At 50.1% G+C, this 6,008-nt stretch overlaps 1 protein-coding gene across 11 annotated transcripts in view; it reads right to left on the reverse strand.

Annotated features, from left to right (window-relative positions):
- Nucleotides 1–5,845, reverse strand: part of SUN1 (Sad1 and UNC84 domain containing 1) — a 32,809-nt gene extending 26,964 nt beyond the window's left edge. For 6 of the 11 annotated variants that reach the window (XM_054080080.1, XM_054080079.1, XM_054080078.1 and 3 more), the window contains exon 1: nt 2,328–2,712. The gene's annotated coding sequence lies outside the window, so the exon portion shown is untranslated. Of the gene's footprint in view, nt 1–1,414; nt 1,539–2,327; nt 2,714–5,716 lie in introns of those variants that run through there. The other 5 variants (XM_054080071.1, XM_054080075.1, XM_054080076.1 and 2 more) reach the window with 5 other exon arrangements.
- Nucleotides 5,846–6,008: the final 163 nt, after the last annotated feature.

Below are 6,008 nucleotides of genomic sequence, written 5' to 3' on the forward strand. Positions count from 1 at the left end.
AAGACCTTCCTTTCCTACAGTATATTTTAAACAATACTTTTTAAATAAACAAACACAAAATAAGGCAAACCAAATACTTTCTCTTTCCAGCAGACAAGGTCTGTCAGAAAACAGGTGCTGCGTCTGAACAATTTCGTGTTTCAGACACTTCTACCCCTGTGGTTACCAAAGAGCAAAACGAACGTGACCACCGCATCAGGACACAGCGTGTCAAAACGAGCACAAGATTGAAATATGTTTTGCAGTCAAACTGAGCCATCACTCACTCAGTGAGCAATGCTCAACTCTTTTACAGGCAACCCCTGTTTAACACCACTTTCCCCACACAAGCAGCACACTGGTACCAACTGCCCTGGGGCTACAACCAGGGGGTCAGCGAAGACAGCGGTGGCACCACTAGAGACCGCAAAACTGATTCCATTGCACCACCTTTGCATCAGACCTCAGTAACCCTAGTGAGCACAGGTGCTACAGCATACTTATCTCTTCTTTCCAAATCATAGAATTGTAGAATAGTTTGGGTTGGAAGGGACCTTAAAGTCCATCCAGTTCCAACCCCTCTGCCATGGGCAGGGACACCTCCCACTGGATCAGGCTGCACAAGTCCATCCAACCTGGCCTTGAACACCTCCAGGGATGGGGCAGCCACAGCTTCCCTGGGCAACCTGTGCCAGGGTCTCACCACTCTCATGGTGAACAGATTCTTCCTTATGTCCAGTCTAAATCTGCCCCTCTCCAGTTTAAAGCCGTTGCCCCATGTCCTATCACCTCAAGCCTTTGTGAACAGCCCCTCTCCAGCTTTCTTGTAGCCCCTTCAGGTACTGGAAGGTCGCTATAAGTCTCCCTGGATCCTTCTCCAGGCTGAACAACCTCAACTCCCTCAGTCTCTCCTCGTGTGGGAGGTGCTCCAGCCCTCTGAGCATCCTTGTAGCCTCCTCTGGACCCGTTCCAACAGCTCCATCTCCTTCTTATTCCAGAACTGGACACAATACTCCAGATGAGGTCTCACAAGAGAGGAACAGGGGGCAGAATCCCCTTCCTCGCCCCGCTGGCCACGCTTCTTTGGGCACGGTTGGTTTTCCGGGCTGCGAGCGCGCATCGCCGGCTCGTGCCGAGCCCGTCACCCCCCAGCACGCCAAGCCCTCGGCAGGGCCGCTCTCCATCACACCACCAGCGAGAGAAGCCGCGGGTTACAGCGCCTTCTGACAGGGAGACGCTGGCAGCGCCAGGCCCGGAGGCGCCGCGGCTGCCTTCCTCCTCCCCGCCGATCCTGCGGCCTCCGCCCGGCCCCGCGCTGCCTCCCGCGGCACGACCCGAGCCCAGGGGCCGGCGGGGCCCGCTGCAGGCGCGGGGGGGGGAGCCCCACACCCGGCACGGAGCGGCGCCGGGGCTGCCGGTGCCCGCATGCGGTTACCTGGTGCCCAGGAAGCGGCGAAGAACGGCTGAGGCGGCGGCGGCTCTCGCTGCGAGCGCGATCGGCCTCGCCCCGCCCGCTTTGCCGAGGCCGCCGGGAGCCCCCCCGGTGCCGCCCCCGCCGCTCCGCCCCGCCCCCAGGCCCGCCCCGCTCCGCTCCAGGCCCGCCCCGCTCCGCCCCAGCCCGCCGGCTGCCCAGAGCGGCCCCCGGAGCCTCGCTCCCCCGACCCCCCACTTCACACTCTCCATTGCACCGCACCCAAACCCGCATCCCCCCAACTTTACACCGTCCCTCGCAACGCACCGCGGCCGAATCCGCACCTAAACCCGCACCCAGACCCTCGCCCCCCCTTCACACCTCCCCTCTCCCAGACCCGTGCCCAGACCGTCTCCCCCCACACCTCACACCATCCTTCACCCAAACCCGTGCTCAGACCCTCTCCCCCCATGCCTCACACCATCCTTCACTCAAACCCGTGCTCAGACCCTCTCCCCCCACGCCTCACACCACCCTTCACTCAAACTCGTGCTCAGACCCTGTGCCCTCACACCTCCCCTCCCTTCGCGTCACCCCTGGCCCAGACCCTTGCCCCCCCACTTGACACTGTCCCTCACCTAAACCCGCACCCAGACCCTCGCCCTCCCCCATTTCACACCTCCCCTCGCCCAAACCCAAGCCCTCGCCTCCCACTGCACACCATCCCTCCCTTCTCGCCGCCCCTCGCACCCACCACGGGGCTCTCCCGTTCCTCAGCAGGCACCCAACCACCCCCCCACACACACCACAGCTCCCCCACCTCGGGCTCCCCCAGCAGCCCCGCAGCCAAGCTGCCCCTGCCTCAGTTTCCCCCTCTGCAAAATGGAGCCGTGGGTGTCCTTGGAGTGAGAAATGTTGAAGAGACGAGCGGAGTTACCTCTGGTTTTCCCTTGGGTCTCTGCTGCTGGATTCTCACTTTCTTTCCCAATATTTCTGCGTCTCTTCTGTTTCCTTCCCGCTCAGTCCCTTTTGGGTTTTCTTTTCCTCTCACGTGCTGTTCAAGGCTCCTGGCGCTTGCACAGTGGGATTGAAGGCTTTGGGATCGCACATATCGCTTAAGCCGGCTTCACTGCGGTGACTGCTGGACAACCACGCGAAAAGAGCTGTCACCAGCCTGCCTTCAGCGAAGACATCATGGGGCAAAGCAAGCCCTGTTCTTCAAATATTTGGGGAAAACGCGTGAATATGTTCAATTTGAGATCTGTGTCTGAGCCACGTTTTGTTAAAATTTTAGTCTGCAGGCAAGGACAGTTCAAATGGCAGTAAACAAAAGAACAGGGAATGTGTCACTGGAGGAAGGGTGGTCAGGCCAAAAACTATTATTTATTTGTGTGTGTGGAAGAAATGACTCAGTCTGCTGGGTAAGACTGGGTAATAAATATGCATCAAATAAGTAAGCGGACTATGTGTACTTGTTTGAGAACCAAGTGGGTAAAAACAGATAATCCTTAAACAGAAAAGAACGCAAAATAAAAACATCCACATAAGACACTAGCTGGTGTTGATGTAGCACTGATTTTAGGTAATTACTGTTTAGAAGATCTTTGCTCTAGCTGTGTGCAAGGTTTAAGATCCTGCAGCCACTAACAGCGTAACCCTGATCCCAGTTGGACTGGAAACCAGCCCATCCTTTGGCAAGACCTGCAGCCCTCGCCAGCCGCTTCTTCCTGGCCGGCGGCTGAACACCATGCAGAGGGGTAAATCACTTTTCTGACCACCCCTTTCTCTTCCTGTACTTATTCTACACCTGTTTTTCTTCTCCATAGAGCAGATAATGTTTATGGGCTTAGGATAATTAGAACAAAATCACTTCTTATTTTAAATCTCCCTGAAATTCCTTGGTACTATAAGGCCAGGCTGGCTCAGGATGTTTCTCCCCCCACTTCGCTCCCCAGCAGAGGCTTCGCTCTGCTCTGGCAGGATCAGGCATGTTGCGCTCCGCGGGCATTGCTCCAGCTCTCTGGGCTGCTCTGACTTGTCCCGAGCAGTTGTTTTTCCATCAAGGCCAGGCCAAAAGGCTGGAGAAGGATGGCTTAGGCTCAGCTTTCCCACTGCTCCTCAGCTACGAGGAACAGTAGAGCCTTTGGCTTCTAGGATTTAAGGGAAACTTGGTAGGATGTTCCAGTTTCGTTAAAAGAAGCCTTTACAGACCAGAGTTAATTTTTCCACATTTCAGGAGAAACGTCTCTGAGGCAAACAAATTCTTTCGAAGTTTTTCAGCATCCAGCAGTGAGCTCTGAACATCAAGTGGGCTTACATAACTTTATTGGCTAAGCTGAAGTCTGCAGAAAAATGCTCAGTATGTATAAAAATCGATAATTTTAAAAAAACACTTAGGTTTTAATGCTCTAGAGGCCAGTTGGGAATTTAGGGGGGAAAAATGCTTTCTTAACTAACACCAAGTACAGAGAAACTGCAATACAAGGCCAAACCAATCCAAGGTCCACATCTCTTTAGTATTACCCCTTCTTTCCATTCCCGCAGTGTTTCCCACAGTTTTGCTTCTTTCCCTTCCCATCACGATTCCCATTCCCAGGGCACTCCTGCACTCACACCTAGCAAACCTGCTCTGCTTTGTGTTCTTATCCTTGCTGTAAAGGGTACAGGTGCCCACAGCGATGGAAGATATAGACCGAATGTGACAGAAATCACTGTGGCAAGGTGTTTCCGATTGGTGACAGTGGGTACGGCATGCTGCTGTGCTGGTTTGAAAGGGTGGAACGCTGGCATTGGGCTGTGGTGGCACAGGTGACAGGGATGTGCTGGGCAAGGGGGATACTGTGGACTTGTCCCTTAGTGTGTCAAGTGTGGTGACCTTTGTGTTGTCCAAGCATGGGGAGATGATCATACTTATGCATTAGTATGAAAATCACCTAAAATATCTGGAAATTCAATTTCTTGTTCATTAAAGAAGTTTGTCACCATCTGCATTGCACTTTATGGGTCAACTCATCAGGGCTCTTTCTCTACACCATCCTTACTGTCAGCCAAAGGCAATGGGTGAGCTACGCGGAGCAATTTGGTGATCAATTGGAGGGGGGCTGCAAAGAACTTCAATTCCACTTTGTCACTAGATCCAGCCATCGTCATGACTTACATGGGATTTCAGACATTAGCAAGAAAAGCCGATTACATTCAAGGCTGACAGAGCAGCCGTTCTCCTCACAGCTCTCATCTGCTGCTTCATCTCCGTTACTGCTGCTGGTGAGCTTCCCTGGGGGATTCATCTCAGTAAATGGACAAAAGCCTGTTAACTGTAATTTTTATTGATCCATCAGCTACCTAATAATGAAATTTTTTTTTTTGCTTTACTTTTCTTTCTCTCTTTTTAAAACATGATTAGAGTTTCACTTGAAAGCACAGAGCAGTCCATTGTGTATCCACCAGGACCAGCTCCAATCCACTCTTGTAGCCAACAGTTTCTCCCCTTCCCATGCAGTAATCCTGACACAGATTCTGCCAATGAAACAAAAACTTGGCTTCTCTCAAATCAGCATTTGACTTCCACAAGCCAGGATATTACTTTATTTCTGGGGCAATGCTCTAGTATGTTTGTGTTGTACGGGCAAGGGCTGTACAGACATTGGAACTGGAATCTAACCTATATAATTGAGAACTATAGCTACTATAGAACTATAGAGTAAAGGAAATGGTAAATAAAGTAACTTACTTAAGAGTGTAACAACATAACTATTATGGCTATATTATAACAGTATAGTTTTACTGTAATACAGTATATAGTACAGTAAAACTATAATAGTTTTTTCTGGTTATTTCCAGTCATAACAGGAAAATTATTATACTATAATATAATAGTAAAAGTTCTATATGTAGAGATTAGATTAGATTTGAGTTCTGACAGGTAGTATACCTTATAACAACTTTCTGGTTATAACTGGAGTTTAGTCTTCAGGGAGCACACTGTGCACATGCAAGCAGACGATGTGCATTAGTGCATCTTTATGGTGTGCTCAGATGGCACCGTGCGCTGCCGGACACCTGCAGACAGACTGTGTGCAACCTGCTTAAAGCATTTCTGAGGAAATCTGCAGATTGCCTGTAAGGATCTGCCTGTATGAGAAGCAGATGGAACAGGGAACACACTTAACCTCCAGACTCTCCTAAGAATGCTTTCTTATGTAGTCTTTCTTTCAAAGTGCCTCATTTGACAGTGCCTTCTCAACATCCAGTTAGTTGATTCTATTTAAGGTAGCCAACAAATATTTAGAAGATTCGATATTCAGTTAGATGAAAGCACACACTTACCAAAAAACTGTGTTTTGCTGAGAATCCAAGTCCCAGGATCCTCCACAACAGGTCTTCTAGCTCACAGGGACAAAGAGAGAAGCACATCTGTTCGTCACAGGAAGGGCAGGGCTAAAGCCTGCTTATCTAAAGAGTCTGAAAGTTCGAGATAACTGTTTTACCCAAAAAAAATTGTCCTTGCTTAGTCGTTACATAAAAATACGATCCTAATAAAATTACACAGTGAACACAAATAAGAATTATACAATAATATATTAATATGTAATAAATAAAATCTAGTACCTATAATAAA

This window comes from Cuculus canorus, chromosome 15, assembly GCF_017976375.1.
Source record: "Cuculus canorus isolate bCucCan1 chromosome 15, bCucCan1.pri, whole genome shotgun sequence".
In the NCBI taxonomy this organism is placed as follows: domain Eukaryota; kingdom Metazoa; phylum Chordata; class Aves; order Cuculiformes; family Cuculidae; genus Cuculus; species Cuculus canorus.